We start from the raw sequence: 19,754 nt of genomic DNA, 5'->3' as shown, positions 1-19,754 counted from the left end.
CCTCGCAACAAGTTGTGATCTATCCGTGAGCGGATGCCGAAAGGCTCCGACGCTTGATAAAATTTCCCCGTTCGAACAATAAGAACATTTTCATTGACGCGCCTGACTGTTCGCACGTGCTTGGCGACAGGCAGGTTGGCGCGAATGAAAATGGCGCGAACGATTAGATGATCGACCAAGACGACCGGTTGCCGTTACCGCGTAAGACGAGCTGCAGTGAACGCATAATACCGAGGTAACTATGACAAAGATGTAATTTGGTGTCAAGTATGTAATTTGTATTTGAAACAAAGATACAAACTATGTAATTTGGATCTGATCATAATAGTTAAAACGTGCTCAGCTCCTTTCATCTTTTCGCTAAGCCTTCGGTAATGGATGTAAGTGCGCACGGTGCGCTTACGATAAGCCCAGCGTGTGGTGCATGCTACAAAACGGGAGATGCTGTTGATGCGGAAGACGAAAAGTGTAGACGTCAGGCGACTAGCAGCCGATCGCACACAGCGACACAGTAAAAAAATGCCAGAGTTTCATGTTAATGTCGGTATCTAGCGGTTACGTGGCCAGGAGGTAGCACGGTGGCGGCAAGTTCCGTCATTTAATTCCATGTTTTCACCATTGCACGTGGCGGCAGGTTTTCTATGATGCACGTCTTGGTTAATACAACAGCATACTGTGCGTTTGTCGTTCTTTTCACGTTGTTTAACCCCCGTAATATCTTGCCGAATTATGAACGAAGTTAGGCAACGAGGGATATGTGTTACTCAAAATAGGAGTGCAAATGTGTGAATCTATATAATGTAACGCATGGAAATATGTGGTTGATGGGCTATCCTGAACTGAAATGGCGCGCGCTGCATTTACGCCTCCTAGGGTTTACTACTCACTGCCCCATCTGGGCAGGCCAACCCTGCGTCCACCCTGGCGACGCCCCTCCTAAGGCTACAGGATGTGCTTTCTAACTTCCCAATACGCTTTTCAAGGTGCAGAGAACCCGTCTGCCCAGCCGTTTCCCCCTCCCCCATATTGTTATTGTGTTATGTTGTACTCTTTTACACACAATATTTCAAACCACTTTCCACTGGAGTTCTTTGGAACAAATCACTGGTAAATGGGCTACCCTATCTCTCTGTCGCGGGCAGGGTGAGAGTGCATTTTAGCATTATTTTTGTAGGTCTGGTATAAACCAATATCATTTCCCACCTGGAAATGTTTCATTGGAGGTGCTGGGTCGAAAAAGTCCGATTTATTGAGATATTTATGTTTAAACTAGGTTGGAGACAGCAGCTTTTCACGCCGCCGTCGCGTGGTGTCATATGATTTAGTCCCACCATGACATCACGGCGTCGCCTACCCAGAACGCAGTAATGCAGGGGCTTGATAGCAACCACGTACCACAGTGCACATCACGTGACTATCGGTGGAATTCCAGGTTCAGTAGGCCATCTGTTGAGAAAAGGGAGAAATAGCGACCGGAGTAAAAAAACATGCTACTGTAGTGCCATCTAGCGACAAGGATAAAACTATCCTGAGTGCCGTGAATGCTGAACGCCTTGAGCACTGGATGTTACGACTTTGGACTTTCGCGCTTGTATGTTATAGACGCCCTCAATGGGCACGGAATTGGAAGCGTGCTGGATGATATGAGCACTGGACGCTGCAATCTTGGACGTTTTGATGGCTCCCGCACTTGGCCATTACAGATTAGCATTCCGCTTCCCGCCAAACTCAACAACTATAATATTCCAGTGCATCAATGACACTTACATACTGGGTTTCCAAAAGTCAAAGGCGAAAATTTTACTCCCTTATGTTAAGGTGTTATGTGCGTGGTGATGATAATTGTTGTCATCTCGCTTGTCCCACACCCCAAAAGGCGCCTTCCAACTTCAAGCTTGCACAAGAATGGTTACCGTAACACATTTTAGTACATATGACACGTTGGGGATCACAGAGATAGCGTTACGTGATACATCTGCTGGTTTACCCCATTGTGATTTATGATAAGCCAGTGACGTACCTCTTAGGAGTTACAACGTAAGCCCGATACAAACTGAGGAAGGGAAAGGAAATAACGCATATTTTTAAAATATACTTTTTTAAAGATTTGATCCGAACCATTTGAATGGATGGATGTCTGGGATCAGCGCGCGCGTTAAGAAGTGTTTGACGTGTGAGCCCTGACCCCTACCACCCGATGGCGCAATTCCAATACAACGGCAGAATTTGGAGGTGAAAGCTTAACGTGCCGTAATGCTCGGCACGGTCCGTCCTGCCCTCTGACGTCACCTGACCCTCAGCGCAACCACTGCCACCGGCCGCAGACCATGGCTATCAAGAGCAAATAGCGAGCGCCCTAAAGCGACTGGAACCCACGCCGCCACGGATGGGTGGATCGGAAGGCAGGCGCTCTAACCAATTAAGCCACCGGGACGAAATTAGCCCTAACACTGCAAAAGTCGTCGGAAGTACCATCCAGAGGCTATTTCTAAAAGCAGCCTGAGAAGTGCTCCGTGCGCTTATCGCCTCCGGGGCGAAGTACGGACACCTTGTGAGAAACTGCGATGCTTAATCGAGGTTACAGAATCTTTGAGACATCTGGCAGACCTTTTCCCCCACAGAGTCGTTGAGGCTCAAGGGAAAGCTCACCTGCAGCGAGACGAAGTTTGGATATTGTTTAAAGTTTCGCAGGAGATCTGCCTATTGTTAACACGTCCATGTTGAACTCAGATCGCCCACACATGACGCTAGTGGTACAGCAGTCGGATAAGGGGGGGGGGGGGAGAGTGACCTGAAATAGTCTGTATGTATCCTGGCAGTCCACTTGGCTAAAAGGCACACTCGGGATGATTCACGAGACAGCGCGACGCTAGAATGGTCAGCGGCCAGAAATGGCCAAGAAATCCGAAGGCGTCCTTGACCAGCAGGGAGGTCACGGCAGGGCTCAGACTGGTCGAAAGACTAACATAACATTTACATAACCTAACATTAACATAACATAACATTTCAAGAGACCTCTCCGACGGTCAGAGTCCTTCGACAACATCTGGATGCGCAGACCGTGCGCGGTTTAACCTCCCGGCTTGACACGCCCCCGGGTGGCCGGTTAAGCAACCTTCGCTCGGGTGGGATGTGGGGGCAATTTGACCCCCTGAGATATTAAAAACTAAGAGAGTTAGACAGACCAAATTTACAGGTTGCGTCGGGCTGTATTTGAACTCACTTTTTCCAAATTTGAGGTTCTCAGCTTCAAGCAAGGTGAAAATTCGGTTCAAGTAAGGTGAAACAACGCCAAACCCAAGATTGGTGGGTGTCAAAAGCGCCCCCAGACCTCCCCATAAAACCGCCGCGAATCTAAATATATGTTCTAAGCAAAAGGCTTCTGGTGCCCATTTTATGTTGGTCAGCATCAGTGTTCGTTGTAGTGTATTCTGAATGTTGGGTTGTTGGACTGTTTTTGTCTCGGGGAACTACGAGGGAAGTACCACAACAGTAGAAATTAAACGCAAGAATTCAAAGCTTGCATTCTTCACCACCTGATTTTATGAGACTGGCCATCGCTGTCGACATAACCTGCCGTTCACCAAAGCTCTCGCGACGAGCCGCCGCCTCTGCCCCGAGCACTCTTTGGCATGTCATCCACTCAGCCACATCCAAAACCGAAACAAATAGCTGAAACTGAAACAAACTGAAACAAACTGAAACAACTAGGGGTTGGACATCAGCCTACAGTTTCAGGGGGTCATAGCATCGGCAGCATCAGCGTCTTCTTTCCAGAAAATTTGTATGCTCGCCTTTAGCCAGCTTAACGTTAAACAAGGAACACATCCCAGGACTCCTGTTCCTGCATTTGAGCGTGTAGCGCAAAGCATCATAGCTTTGCAATACGAGGAGTTCGCTCCGGAGGGACAGAAGAGCATTGTCCGTAAAGAGCGAGCCACTGATGCCTACCATGATGAATGATGAAATTAATCAAATGATAGATGATAGAATGCATTAATGATAAATAATGAAATGAAAGCAATGATGAGTGGTGAGGTAAACGCAATGAATACTGACGAAATGACTAAAGACGAATTATGAAAGATTCAGGAATCTTCCTTCCGGCCAGATCTAAGCATAAGGCTCAAAATCTTGTGCCTGGTAGACCTCTGACGTCATCATACCTCTGACAGTCGGAAGCCTAATAAGTATCTACCGTCATCCCCTACTAGCCGCCTACCAGCTGTCTTAGTCTAAACCTTACATTTAGACTGTATAACGTGATGCCGTACCCCATACCCTCAGGCATTCAACACTGAATCCGTCAACGACCCTCTTTTTAGACTCACGCAGTCTGCGGCTGGAAGACGGTGTGTCAGATTTATTCTCCCCTACCAGTTTTCACTGGTTTCCGTGCCACGTGTGACTGAAAGGAGTCGAAATTCTCGGCAGAAAAACACAGTCCCAGCGCGTCATCAGTCTTAGAGAAGTTTGGGCTCGTTGGCAGGTCAACAGGCGGTACTCCAGAGACTTGAACGCGACCTGTTTGCCATGCCCGGCCGACTGGATCATAGTGCGTTTGCATCGCAGTATCCTCCTAAAAAGAGAGGCGCTCGATCCCATCCAGTGTTTTACCACTGAAGCAGGCTCGATCGGCATGCGATTCTGACTTTGACATGTGGCCACCGAACCTCAGGAAAAGATGGCTGTAAGGAGGACGATTCACGCTGTAGAGAGGACGAGATGCGAGATGTCAAGATGATGATGTCAGGATGAGAGATGCCAAGCGCCGTGAGCCGTGCCGTGCGTGCGAAGAATCCGGGCAGCAATCCGTAAAAATTGCACCGAAGTGTTGGACTGCACCTGCAGACATTTTTACCTATATCATTTGATGAATACGCTGGCAACGCGGTAAAAACCGCAGCTCTGGACCTGTTTAGGCATTAGTGAACTCACACCATGGCGTTAAGAAAGATTAACAGGGCAATCATTTTACACTCCTACGACACTCAAATATCCAGCAACCGTCATACCTAGGGAATTCCAGCGGCGGATGCTATACACTCTTAGTTCCCATCTTGCCGCTAGATGTCAGAGGCAGTTAGCCACGACTTCCTGTCCATCACCTTGCGGTGCCTCGCATCACCGAGCCACGCAGCTCATTGTGTCAGCGGAATGGCGCGGGGTGGGGACCGCCGGCGGAGCTCCCAGCACCTGACCATGTGGGGTCAAAGAAGCCACTTGCCCGTCCTGTAGCATCGACGCCGTTCCAGCAGGAACTGAGAGTCGGTGACACGCTTCGCTGGCGCGACCACGCGCGCGGGTGAAACTGGTGGCTCTGACAGGCTAATCAAGGTAAGCAGGCCAAACTGGTCTCGCGGTCGGTGGTGATACCAAGCACGTTGAACGCTGCTTGAATTGCACCATGTGGCATCGTCCACCGACGGACACCTCTGGATCTGGCAGAGACGGCAGCCCGTTGAAGTCGTTTCGATAGCTATGACATGTCTTTCAGCTTCGATTATGAACTGCATTAACTGCATGCATACACGCTGTAATAATGAATGCCGCGTAAGTGTGCTACTTCTTTTGCACAAATTAGGTAATTGCTCTACTGGCATAAGGAAATGATAAACGCTCTTTTGTTTCGGTCTAAAACTGAGTGAAATATGTTTCTGAACGAACAACCGGGAGGTCGTGCCGTTCGGTGTGGAAATTATTGGTTAAAATTATCATTTTTAGAAGTAAATCAATAAAAGAGCTCAAAACTACGAGTCCATCGACATTGCTTTGGCTCTGAGTCATGCTGTTGTGGCATGGCTCACGTTATTCTTAATTTCACTTGATGTAATGTCCACGTCAAATGCCCTGTGACATCATCACATACGTACCTTTACCTCCATCGCCGGGTAACAAGTGACAGTTACGACGGCGTCAGGGCGTTTGCCTTCGTAAGTCTAAAGTGCACAGGTGTGTGAAATTGTGATCAGCTGTGTGCTTACCAGCTACAGATACACACAGCGAATAACCACAGGCACCAGTTGACAACGAGCCTCGCACCGGGTTGCGGGCTTGTACCGGTCGCTGTCCTTAGTTCTAAAGGGGCCCAACGTGAGCTGACTCCACTGATACAACGTGAGCCTGTTTCGCCGAGCGAGCAGTGCGGTTGACAGACGTTGGACGCGCATTGCATGCTTCGCGTCCGTCCCTGCAGGATGGGACCGCAATATCGCAGAGTGGGTTGCGCCAGCTGACCCGGCCCCTGCGGACGCATCGCGCGTGGTCGGCGGAGTCCGAGTGCGGATTCGGAGCGCCTTGCTGCGCGGTAGAAGACCGTACGTTGAAAACAGCCAGAGCTTCGAATTCGAGACGGCATTGCGCTAGGTTTTCGACCATATCTGGCTCAGAGTAAGGCGGGGGGGGGGGGGGGGGGGCAAAACAACGCGTCGGTATCCCCCTGGAGGTCGGCGGTCAATGACATCACGATTTCTTTGTCGGCATTGTTTCTGGATATCATGAACCACTATAGCCGGACCAGAGCTGAAGCCGGACCATTCCGTTGAAGGAATGGCCAGGGAAGTGTTGACGACTCCACCCTTCGACTGCATGCAACCCTCTCCCCACTCTCCCTCTCTCAGATTGGGGGGGGGGGGGAAGTAACGAGGGGAAGCCCACCAAGCCGTCACGCGCTTCAGGCGAGCCTTGCCAAACCCGTCACCGAGAAATGTTTTAGGACACATACGCGCGCCGATTTGCAGGGAAGCAGGCGCCAGGGGCAAAGTTGTCGTGAACTCGGACTTCGCTGTAGCTCGTTGAAGGTACCAGAACATGCCGTTGTGGTCCGCCGATCGGGTGTTTCGTCGGCTCTGCACCAAGGGGAAATTTAAATTTCGGGTCCTTGGTTAGCAGTGAAGGCGGCTCCGGAGATTTCTAGTACACAGAGCGGTCTAGAGTTCGGTTTGGAGCTGATAGTTGTGACGCTGTAACGACTCCCAGGTTGGAGGGCGGTCTATTATGCCTCGAACGAACAAAGCTCAACATTCGCTCTTTTGTGAACTAATGACCATAGACGATTTTGGTACCCGGAGTTGTCCTGCTGATAGCGTAATCCAGCTTACCGTTCCGCCGTGAATCCATTTGTCCAGATGACAAGGCTGAGAATCCTTATTTTCATTCATAGACACCCTCGGTTCAGCAAATTTTGCGTGCCTTCAAGTAAGAGTAGTGGTAGAAGTGAACTAAACGTCGGGCTGACGCAAAGAAGAAATAGGATACATCACTCTGGAAGGGACAGTGTTATAAATGAACACAACAATTCATGGCATCCCCGCCCTGGCGCTCGCCAGCGAGAACGTGAACCAATATTCATACCGTCGTTCTTGGTTACCGTACTGCAATATGCTGTTTGTTGTTTTTGATTGTCAAACCCGCGTAAAGGGCTTTCAGCGCACGTTGTCCGCGAACCAATGTAAAGATAGGCCATTTTGGTGAATCAAGGATAAGTCACTTTGGTGAAGCAAGTGATACATGGTACGTCTCCAGTGCTCAGGAGCCTTCGGATCAAGGTAAAATGCGACGTACAATGAAGATGAGTCCACGAGCATCACTACGTGGTCACCACGCAAAGTAAGCTACGTATTACAGCCAGCCGACAAACATGCTCATTGCGTTAAGAGCGAAAGACATTTCCTTTGGCCAAACCATGTCCACGGACGTATCACTACTTCGCCTCTCTGACCACGTGCATCCAATTCCCCGCCTCTTGCACGCCGTTTCCACATGGCCTGTGCTGATCTCCCCGGCGGCCATTGCGCTCACCATGGCAGCGTCCTGCCACGATAAAACAATTTTTACCGTTCTCTCGAGCGCCCGGCGGTCCAGCGGCGAGGGACCAGTGCGCGGAACCATCTAGCGGCGAGGGACCAGTGTGCGGAGCCATCTAGCGGCGAGGGATCAGTGCGCGGAGCCATCTAGCGGCGGGGGATCAGTACGCGGAGCCATCTAGCGGCGAGGGACCAGTGCGCGGAGCCATCTAGCGGCGAGGGACCAGTGTGCGGAGCCATCTAGCGGCGAGGGATCAGTACGCGGAGCCATCTAGCGGCGAGGGCACAGTACGCGGAGCCATCTAGCGGCGAGGGACCAGTGCGCGGAGCTATCCAGCGGCGAGGGACCAGTGCGCGGAGCCATCTAGCGGCGGGGGGATCAGTGCGCGGAGCTATCCAGCGGCGGGGGATCAGTGCGCGGAGCTATCCAGCGGCGAGAGACCAGTGCGCGGAGCTATCCAGCTGCGAGAGACCAGTACGCGGAGCTATCCAGCTGCGAGAGACCAGTGTGCGGAGCCATCTAGCGGCGAGGGACCAGTGCGCGGAGCTATCCAGCGGCGAGGGACCAGTGTGCGGAGCTATCCAGCGGCGAGAGACCAGTACGCGGAGCTATCCAGCTGCGAGAGACCAGTACGCGGAGCCATCTAGCGGCGAGGGACCAGTGCGCGGAGCTATCCAGCGGCGAGGGACCAGTGCGCGGAGCTATCCAGAGGCGAGGGACCAGTGCGCGGAGCCATCTAGCGGCGGGGGATCAGTGCGCGGAGCTATCCAGCGGCGAGGGATCAGTGCGCGGAGCTATCCAGCGGCGAGGGACCAGTGCGCGGAGCTATCCAGCGGCGAGGGACCAGTGTGCGGAGCCATCTAGCGGCGGGGGATCAGTACGCGGAGCCATCTAGCGGCGGGGGATCAGTGCGCGGAGCTATCCAGCGGCGAGGGACCAGTGCGCGGAGCTATCCGGCGGCGAGGGACCAGTGTGCGGAGCTATCCAGCGGCGAGAGACCAGTACGCGGAGCCATCTAGCGGCGAGGGACCAGTGCGCGGAGCTATCCAGCGGCGAGAGACCAGTGCGCGGAGCTATCCAGCGGCGAGGGACCAGTGCGCGGAGCCATCTAGCGGCGAGGGACCAGTGCGCGGAGCTATCTAGCGGCGAGGGACCAGTGCGCGGAGCTATCCAGCGGCGAGAGACCAGTGCGCGGAGCTATCCAGCTGCGAGAGACCAGTACGCGGAGCTATCCAGCTGCGAGAGACCAGTGTGCGGAGCCATCTAGCGGCGAGGGACCAGTGCGCGGAGCTATCCAGCGGCGAGGGACCAGTGCGCGGAGCTATCCAGCGGCGAGGGACCAGTGCGCGGAGCTATCCGGCGGCGAGGGACCAGTGCGCGGAGCTATCCAGCGGCGAGGGACCAGTACGCGGAGCCATCTAGCGGCGGGGGATCAGTGCGCGGAGCCATCCAGCGGCGGGGGATCAGTGCGCGGAGCCATCCAGCGGCGAGGGACCAGTGTGCGGAGCCATCTAGCGGCGAGGGATCAGTACGCGGAGCCATCTAGCGGCGAGGGCCCAGTACGCGGGGCCAGACATTCACAGACGGGCGCGTGACGATGTCAGGTGCTAGAGAGACAGTCAGCTTCTGCCTCGGCCTCGGAAGTCCATGTTGGCCTCGGTCCGGAGGCATATGTATCTCACTGTAGGCTGCTAATTTCGGAAAAGATGGTAGGCGAAAAGAAATCCATCATCGAAGGGAACACTGAGCGTGTCGAAAAATGCCTGTGTTGTTTCTGGCGAGATACTGATGCATCTGGATGATGTCAGGCTCAGAAATTGAATAATGAGATGTGATCACAAGAGGGCGTGATGGTCGGAGACGCCTGTAAACAAGCTGCGGTGGGATGGATCTGATGGTCAACGTAGCTCTATTTTCAGTGTTTTTAAATGTCAGTGCAAGCTGAGAGAAGAGCGAATGTAGCGGATCGAAGCATAACAGCACGCCTAATGATGAGAATGCTTGCTTCTTTTGTCTTTTGTCAATTCCTGCCCACCCATGCTCCTCGTCTTCAACACATTACATGCTATTGCACAGTGGCTGGATTCATGGCGTCAAAAGTTTACGACACATTGACGTGCAAAAAAGAGACCTTACGTGCTCTTCAGAACGTACACCCTATGGCAAGGTAGCGAGAATGTATGGAAGGACTTAATGATAAAAACCTTGTAATGGGCCCGCCAATATTAAACCGATAAGCCTTGCACATGCTCGACGTGGATGACATCGGTTGCATAACCGCCGAAAACACTCAAGAACTGCATGTGAATGCAGGTGCCAGCAACTTGTATAAAATGCATGAACAGCGCCCGAGCCATCTGCCAGCACCCTGTATTGCATATAATGATCATGTATGGAGCATCATTACAGATATAAACGGGGCACAGGTGCTGAGCGCTCATTAGCACGCTACCAGAAAAATACAATATGTGAGGACATGTACTACGCTCGTGCTTTTGCTCTCTTTCGACAAAATGTCCGTTGAAAGAGAATGTAGTGCAATCACTACAAGTCCCGTAGATGCGTCAGTGCTGTGTTCGAGGCGTGGTGCTAAAGCCTCATTCGGATGACAGGAAACTAACACCAACACACTGCTGTATGCTGGCAAGCTGCTCTTGTTCATTCTTCAGCTTACGTAGCTCTGTAATATGCAGAACTCGGTGGTAACTACGTGGTCACGGCAAATACTTTCGAGAACAGCTGTAGAAAACGGTACGGTTTGATACCTGTTACATGCTATTTGTGAGACGGAAGCCATCGGTATATCTTTACGTTTGAAACAATTAGATGGAGCATTGTTGCCTAAGTTGGTAAATTTTCTCTCCCCGTGGGCTGAGAAGGGGTTGTCTAATATGCTACATGTTCAAGGGTGTTGATTTCTGATTTTTTTGGGGGGAGGGGCAGATTCGCGGGAGTCGTCATAAGGGGACAGGGCCAAAACTCCTATTTCGTACCGTATGCTCTGCTGTCAGCTATGAAAGCATATATATATATATATATATATATATATATATATATATATATATATATATATATACCTTGCCTACATGCAATCGCTGCATATTTCATCGGAGGATAAGCTCAAAATTATTCAAGTGGAATATACGCAGCAACCCTATAGCGGAACCGTGCGAATTTATTTTAAAAGACTTTTGGCGGCATTATTTTACGATGGATGTTCTCGGATACCAGACGCCCACCGCCCGTTGTTCGCCGTAGTGGCCAACTCCGCTCAGTCTCATGGAAACTGCAACCCAGGCCACCGGTGCTCTTGCTACTCAGATTGTGAGCACGCAGGCCCAAAACCATTTTATGCAATTTGTTACACATGATGATCCTAAACAAGGATGGACTCCTAGTTTGTGTCGGCCTTTTCCATTTTTGGCCTCATTGTGATCCACTCTGTTGAACGTTACGGAACCCACCATGGTCATTCGGTTACTGCGTGGGGTGCCCGCTAGCTGTTATACCGGTGCCAAAGGGGCAGGATGCCCTGGCCGATACAGAAACCCTAAGAGGAATATATCATACCTTGGTCTCCTACCTGACGCCGGAGGCCCCCTGACGCGGCCATTTGTTCCCAAATAGACGCAGGGGCCCTCATTGATGCAAAAGATCCCTTATAATCGCAGGTGTTCGATAAATGGCAAATGGACTGCAGTTCAGCATAACGGGCCCCTGGCTGAAATGGGATGGAGAGCCCTCCGTTCGGTATCTGGACCTGCCTGATAAAGGGCCTTCCATTATCGCGTTGTGGATCCACACCGTTAACTTTCATCTCCATTTCCACTGTCAGAGGGCCTCGACCAACGCAGGAGGCCCCTAATTTTCAGGATCCCGTCCCTGTCTCTGTACAACAGATGTCGCCATGGCCATTCTGAGCCCCTTGCGAACATTGTGCCCTCTTTTAGGCCCTGTGGGTCTCTGACCAACAAAGAAGCGCCCATTGCTTCAAAGGTCCTGACCGATGCAAACCGGGGGTTCCGACCCTGTCCCTACTTGGGAAATGGGCCCCCAGGTCTCAGACCAACACGGAAAAATATTCGATGTTGGTAGTCCATGACCGAAATAGAGACTCGCACCAGCCCAGGGTGTTTCCACCCGTCCCTCTTATCCTCTATGTCGCTTCATCCTGCATCCTCGCGACGCCCCGCTTGTCCGGGGCAGGCTGCATGCGTCAGCCACGAGTGGGCCGAGAGCCCCGTGGGAAGGGGACCCGACCGGGTACCCAACGCGCATGCGCGGGTTAAAGCCCGGCGCTTGGCCCCCAGGCGCATGCATGTCTGCCCCGCCGTAAACCATTTTCCTTTATCCCATAGCCCTGAAATAATCATTTCTGGTCGAGAGGTCTCTAATCCCCCAACAAACAAAAAGACCAAAGGGTGTCTGCAATTGCGGCAAGAGATCCTCTAACTGACATTTCATGGCCCGGCTCCGCCTTCGTGCCCTCCAATCGGACACTAGATCACCGGTCCCGGCGGACCCTTTGGCTCCTCTGCGGGCCCCCGTGCACTGTTTCAGGCCGACTTTGAGCTCCTTGTCAATACCATACCCTTGTTAGGCACTGTGGTCCCTTGACTGACACAGGAGCCACTCATTGACTTACGGGCCCCTACCAATGAAAATCGCGGATCTCGGCCCTGTCTTTACTTGGGAAATGGGCCTTAAGTCCCAGACCTAACCCTGGTGTATAATCTGGTGGCGAATCTTTCTATGTCACGGTCTTTAAGACTCTACCATAGCAGGGAGTTTCGCAAAATAGGATTGGTGAGGCCGAGCGGGAAAAACTAGCGTCAAATGCACTTAAAACAGAATACTTCCCGGATTAGACCCAGTTTCCTCTCATAGACTTATGGAATTGGAGTGACCCCAAAAACACGTTAGAAAAATACAGATCTGGTCTTACACGTTGGCTTGATCTGTCTCAACAAAAGATGTTGTCGTTGGGCATTATTACAATTTTGTTTGGCGTCAATCGTCGAAACCAGGTTTCGGTAATCGACGTAGAGTCGATTTTATGTGGCTACAGACGTTGTTAGACAGGTACGGCTTCGGGAGCAAAGAGTATAGCTTGATTTGCGCGACTAATAATGTTTGCCATGGTAATCCCCACTGATTGGCGCAAGGCCGGTTGCAGGCGCATCACTCCCATTAGGCATATTCGACACGGCTCGTGTTGGTGGTCATGATCGGAGAATTACCGCTATCGGTTTAGTGGGCTGGTGTCGATCATCAGGTTTTTGCAACTGTTTCATCGAATATTCATTTTAAGTTTCATGTGAAGTTTCATCGAACATTTATGAACATTTCGAGGGCCGAATGTAGACGGCTAATAACTTAATCACGCTTTGTTTTCATTTTCCGACAAGATGTCGTAGCAAAACAACCAACTTGCTGCGGTCTGTATAATTTAAACATCGCTGCATGATACCAAAACACTCCCACAATAGCATAAAACTGGACCATAGTCAGCAGCATACAGGAAAAACAGGAAAACAACTTAAGTAAACACGGAACGACCGAGGAGCTTTAAAGATGTGACTGACTCAGTCAGGCAAACTGAACTGAACTTGATATCGCAGTTTTCAGCTACTTTGGTTCTTTTACCCGCGAAATAATCATTAGAAGCTTTCTTCAAATTTTATACAATTTCCAGCTCCTATTTGTAATGTCCTACATGAAATTGGGTCCCAGACGGTTGGGGGCCAAACTTGCCGTTGGGGGGGGGGGGGCAGATTGAACATTAGGGGGCCAGTGGCCCACCCAAAAGAAAGCAAATTGACACCCATGTACGTATTTGATGGCTTACGTAACCTGATAGGCAATTTTTCGGAGTAATATAGATCTAGTGACGCCCATTTGTCCCGAATAATACGCTCACCCATATTGATATAGCAGCAGGCTGGTCCGCTTGAATTGAACGGTTCACAGAATGTGGTAGTCTGCCTTTCGCTTTTTTGGTATATTACGCAACTTTCATCTAAAATGGTTTGTTGGTCATTTGCTGACCTTCACTTGGCAGGGTATTTTGGCATCCATGGACTTATCATCACGAAGCACTGAAATATCTGGAACAGGGCGCATGGAACAGGGCAGCACGGACGAAGGATCGCGGCTACCCACCTACCCGAAACATTGCAAAGGAAAATAACCCGCACAGGGTTTCCCGTTCCGTACCAGCGTTAAGTCTCCCCGACTTCCTTTTGAGCGTTTCTGTTTTCTAGAGCGGGGAGGAGACGAAGCACTGAAATGTCTGGCATATGGCAGCACTGACGAAGGATCGCAGGTACCGACTTACCCAAAACATTACAAAGGAAAATGACATGTACAGGGTTTCCCGTTCCGTACCAGCGTTAAGCCTCTCCGATTTTCTTTTGAGCGCTTCCGTTTTCTAGAGGGGGGAGGACACAAAATTGTAAGCACATTACCAATGCCGACCAACGATGAAGATTCAACTGTTTAAGGGGCTTAACCTCATGAAGAACCAACGACATGCCATAAATATCATCACGTTTCTAGTGTACTTACTCATTTTCCAAAAAGGGATCCAAAACTTTACAGAAATATTGATGCGCAAAGAGAAAGCGAGCGGTCAAATGAACGTCCTTTCAAACGGAGGCAGAGCCCGCAACTTTCACTTCTGTAGTATGCACCCTGCAAGCATTTCCTGACAGACGGAATCCTTTGAAGCACCTGAACATCCAGACGCGCACGAGTAAATGTCAGAAGAGCTCCTCTGTTCAGAAGAGATCTGAGTTAGGACGTTTGTTTAAGACGCCGTCAGCAGCTGGAAACTTCTTGCAAGCGGCGTAGCTTCACCCTCTGCTCGGCGGCCCGGCTCCAAGCGAGCCATATACAGAGCAGGCTGGTGGCTCCCAGCGAGCAATACACAACGCAGGCTGGCGGCTCCCAGCGAGCCATATACAGAGCAGGCGGGCGGCTCCAATCGAACCATGTACAGAGCAGGCGGGCGGCTCCAAGCGAGCCATATACAGAGTAGACTGGCGGCTCCAAGCGAGCCATACACAGAGCAGACGGGCGGCTCCCAGCGAGCAATACACAACGCAGGCTGGCGGCTCCCAGCGAGCAACACACAACGCAGGCTGGCGGCTCGCAGCGAGCCATATACAGCGCAGGCTGGCGGCTCCCAGCGAGCAATACACAACGCAGGCTGGCGGTTCCCAGCGAGTCATGTACAGCGCAGGCTGGCGGGTCGCCACCTCGTCACTGATCGAACCGCCCCTAAAAACCACGCCGGCCGCCTGGCGGCACGACTGGCTGCTCCCGTGTGACGTCACGGGCCGAAGCCACGGCCGAGACGGGCGTTGTGTCCGCTCTGAGGGCTGCCGCGTCCCAGCCGGGTTTTAGTCTGGAATCCCGTTCATTGAGGAAACAGCTTGAATGGGTATTACATATGCATGGGCCACGGAGGGCAGATGTACGGTAGATAATGTATATCATAAGAAATTATACGGCCTTTGTTCGAATGGCGTTGTTTGTGCCAAACAGAGCTTTTGCACCTCACATGGTGCATTTCCGAAACATTCTCTGCGAGTGGACGGAGACGCAGCAGATGCCGTGTGTACCTGTCCAGATACGTACCTGTGCTTCAATTTTACGGTGCTCGCTGTGCGTCAGCTAGTGACGAAAATGCATGGCGAAGGTGAACGCATGCATGGAGGACAACGCCAATACCAAGTCAACACACTGAAAATGAAGAATTGTTTTCATAGGCGTAGGAACGTTTCAAAAGGTGCGGGGGCAAGACTCAGAGTGTACTTTTACTGCGAAACCGGTCCGTTGACCTGGGCGGGGGGGGGGGGGGGGGGTAGAGATAGACGACATTGTCGCTCTTGGGCCACATGACACATTTCGGAAAAAATTATGTCATGGCTGCTTTGCTAGATACACATCTACAGCTGTTTCTCACTGGTGCACAATATTGCCTTTTCGGCTCGACTATGCCATTCGGCAAAGAAGACTTTCCAGTTTCCTGAGTGAGATTATTCATTCATTTTAGCATTGCCTTCCCCGGGGCGGTGAAATTGCACGAGCGTGTAGGCATTTTGGATACGGGAGGCATCTGCCTCTTTAAGACGGTTGCCAAGATACGATCAGGGTTCAAGCTGGTCAGGATTCTAAACGCGAATCGATGGCCAATAGTGCGTCAGTTCTCATGCGCCTACCTTACACCGGCTGCTTTCAAGAGGCAAGATTTGCCGCAGTATTTTGGCGGAAACAAGTTCGGAAGTTTCAGATGCCAACGGCCAAAAACAATGTGACGAAAACTATAACATCGGAGTTTCTTCTGCAAAGATCAAGTCACAAAATGGAGGCTTTCTCAGACATTCCTCATCAGAACCCTGCTCCCGTCCGCCGTCGGCGGCCACTGCCTTGGCCCAGCGCTCCCTCGCATGACTGCGGACTGATACTGCTTTGCTACATGCTTATCGATACTACTAATTAGTGTGTAGAGCATAGACTGGACACCTGCTACAGTATGATCTTTCGTAGTAATGATCTTCCGTAGACCTTCCCTTACATCGTAACACAGTAGAACATAAACTCTCGAGAAGCCGCCTGCCTTAGGCATGCATTGGTGTACCGAGCGCTCACTTGCCCCTCATTCAACTCATAGCCGACTTGATCTCCTTTTGTATGTGGGCAGGGGGTAGCCAGAATCTTTCCAAGGAGGACGACGGGGTTGAAAAAGCCCCCTGATGGCAATCCCACAAACACTTTCAAAAATATTATTTCATGACGATCGATCTCGCGGGGACGTTGTCCGCCGCCTGGTCTTATCTGCAGCAGCCCACGCCGTCCGATTTTACCAAACTGGACTGCAGCCCCTGACATCGCTGCTCTCGCTCCCGAAATTGCGAGCGTGAGCGTGCAGGGCCTGAAAATGTTGATGTCATGTTTTACTTGTCAATTTTTAGCGGAATGGACGTGTTCGAAGACGAACAGGGGATGTGTTTTTCATTTTTACCTCATTTCGATCCACTATATTCATCAACAGCTTTGCGACTCCTTACATTTTCCGGGCAAGGGGCCCATGAGCAAAGCACTAGGGGAACACATTATCCTTACCAATTCAGGGCTGAAAGATCATTCCGTCCCAAAGCGTGGGTTGCACTCCAGCTGCCATTCTGGCGACACGAGGGTCCCGGATTGATCCGACGGTCCACAGATGGATATATCATACCATTTTAAACACCATGAACATATGCTGGGGGGACTAAAAACAGCCATGCAGAAGGATCAAGGTCATAAAAAACAGAAATGAGACTTTGGTGCCAAAGGAACCTCGGGTTTGCCACTAAGCATACATGTTCACTGTGAGTGGAAAGATAAAATGCTGCCATTAGCTAAATGAAGCGATTGTATCCAGTGCAATTTGAAGAACATGGCTTGTGAATTAGGTAAATCGGTATGCGTGCTAAAGACGATACAAAAGTAAGCTAAATAAAACTTAAATCTGAAAAAGTGAAGGGGGTAGTTAACACTGCTGGCCGATACCTTGAACAGTTGGGGCATGTGCAATCCCTGCCCCCCTCCCCCCCCCCCTGTTTCTACAGCCGTTATCTTTTTTATGAACATAGTTATCTAACAAAACTAATTGTAACAAAGCTGTTCGGCTGGCCTGGCAGCGACATATTAACCCATTCAGTGCAGGACAGACAAAATGCAACGTAAAGAAAGATAAACGAGGCGCACAACTGGCACCTGAAACGCTCCCCCTCTTTTCTTTCCACCATGGACGAGAGGCTGTCGGCGTCCCATGGTGTCGGCATGGCGGCAGCAGTACTCGGCGGTCGGCCACGCGCCGCCGCGCTCAGTGTCGAGAGGACGTAGCTCCTCGCGAGCGTGCAGAGGTCCGCCGCACAGACATGCGCCTGACAGCGGACCACTCCTCGATAAATGAGGCAGTGGCAGGCGGCCCGTCACCGCCCGTCTGTCACGGACCGCTGCCGCCACCGCAGCGACATGCGCTCTGTTGGAGCGGCAGCCGTCACAGAGGACGGCGGCCGCGGCCGCTGCAGGAGACACAGGGTCCGGACGGGGCGGCCTGCAGCCACACTGGCGTGCCGGCGGGGAAGGGCGGCCGCTGTAGGAGCCACTGGGTCCGTACGGGGCGGCCTGCAGCCACACTGGCGTGCCGGCGGGGAAGGCCGGCCCTTCCAGGAGCCACTGGGTCCGGACGGGGCGGCCTGCAGCCACGCTGGTCTGTCGGCGGGGAGCGGCCGCAGCCGCTGTGCCACCCGGGCGTCAAAACAGCAATATGGGGCTTGTCGTCTCCCAGTTCGCTGTCCAGAAACCACTTAACATGATAAATCGCTTCTAAGCTTTCGATTACAGCACGGAAGTGCACGCGAGGCGGTGTACATGCTATAAACATTCATGAGCTTCGGCCAGGGGGGGGGGGGGGATTTATGGGCGAGTGCCAGCCGCGCTGAAGGTACCTACGCATTGTGCACAGACTATCAGATCCCACGAACACTGTTAGGTACAGAACCAAGCACATCAATGGGATTTTAATGCTGGTTTTCCCTGGCACCTTAAAATTATTTTTGCAGTTGCCTGCGTACCTGACATAGTCACTCAGCTATTCGCTAGCCTTGTTACCAGATTGTTACCAGTATTCTCTTGTCTTGTTCCCAATCTGGTCTTGCTAGTCTTGTTCATCAGATTGCGGAATGAAATTCAGCAGCGGCGTACTGAAAAACCACGCTTAAATCTGACTGGTGGGCGGATGCAGCCCCCTGGCTGCGCCACTGGGCGCAAGGAGCGAAAAGGCTTGCGTCGTCCGAAGCGGAGCATCTGCAGCAGTGAGAGGTGGTGGTGTTACAACACTTCGCAAGTACGAGCTGTGTTTCCTAAACCCCGTGCGGAATCGAGAGGGTTCAGGATGAGCATTTGATCAGCCTGTGTATTGGACCTCAGGTTTCTCTCTCCCCCCCCCCTCTCTCTCTCTCTCTCTCTCTCTCTCTCTCTCTCTCTCTCTCTCTCTCTCTCTCTCTCTCTCTCTCTCTCTCTCTCTCTCTCTCTCTCTCTCTCTCTCTCTCTCTCTCTCTCTCTCATCTCTCTCTCTCTCTCTCTCTCTCTCTCTCTCTCTCTCTCTCTCTCTCTCTCTCTCTCTCTCTCTCTCTCTCTCTTGTATAAGCAACTGTGGCTCCGGAGCTTCGTTGGTGCAGCCCTTAATTATTAATTAAATATTTGTAATTATTTGCTTACAAGTGCAATCGTATTTTTGGTGTACGACTTCGCAAATCTTTCTGCTGTATTTCAGCTTGAGATTACGACAAGCAAAATAACCTTTCCTTGATTGAAGAAGTAACCAACCTGGCAGCAATAGCTGGGCGCATTCAGTCGCCTGTGTAAGCGATCTGCAGAAGAAGCCGGCTGGCTCGTCGCACTGTCTCATTACATGCAAGTTACAGCACGACAAATCTGGAAAATGGAAATGGAATGCACCGCTTTGGAGTGTCTCATACTCAAACCAGAGTGTTTCCGTTGTTCTCGGTGACACGCGAGCAACACGAGGCAGTCCAGACAGACCAGACAGACCAGACAGACCAGACAGCACGGCAAAGTGCGCGCCGCCGGGTCGACCACCAAGATGGGAAGCCGGAAAAACGGCGGAAGCGTTTTTTGGCGTCCCAGCAGTGTCAGGAACGGACACACTGTCATTAGATGCTGGAGTTCCCCCATTTCAGTTTCTTCCCAGCCGGGCGTGGAATTATTTGCGTTTTTGGCGCCGTCCTGCTGCAACGTTGTTGCTTCTGGGTGAAGGCGAAGATTGCTGTTTATTGATTGTGTGGTTCAGTTTCAAAAGCGTTCGGTTCTGAAGCAGCAACTTAAAGTTTGTAATCTGGCCAGCAATCATCTCCAGAATGTAGGTACTTCTA

General features: G+C 51.5%; 2 protein-coding genes across 2 annotated transcripts in view; one reads left to right on the top strand and one right to left on the bottom strand.

The window, feature by feature from the left end:
- The window catches only part of LOC119094492 (uncharacterized), a 62,781-nt gene that overhangs the window by 28,524 nt on the left and 14,503 nt on the right, over positions 1 to 19,754 (bottom strand). The gene's annotated exons all lie outside the window — the stretch shown is intronic.
- LOC119094491 (open rectifier potassium channel protein 1) overlaps positions 5,168 to 19,754 on the top strand; it is a 67,894-nt gene continuing 53,307 nt past the window's right edge. The window contains exon 1 of the mRNA XM_037217548.1: positions 5,168 to 5,337. The gene's annotated coding sequence lies outside the window, so the exon portion shown is untranslated. The remainder of the gene's footprint in view (positions 5,338 to 19,754) is intronic.

Source organism: Pollicipes pollicipes, unplaced genomic scaffold (genome assembly GCF_011947565.3).
Source record: "Pollicipes pollicipes isolate AB1234 unplaced genomic scaffold, Ppol_2.1 Scaffold_4002;HRSCAF=4701_pilon_pilon_pilon, whole genome shotgun sequence".
NCBI classification, from domain to species: Eukaryota; Metazoa; Arthropoda; class Thecostraca; order Pollicipedomorpha; family Pollicipedidae; genus Pollicipes; species Pollicipes pollicipes.
This window is presented reverse-complemented; position numbering and strand designations above follow the sequence as displayed.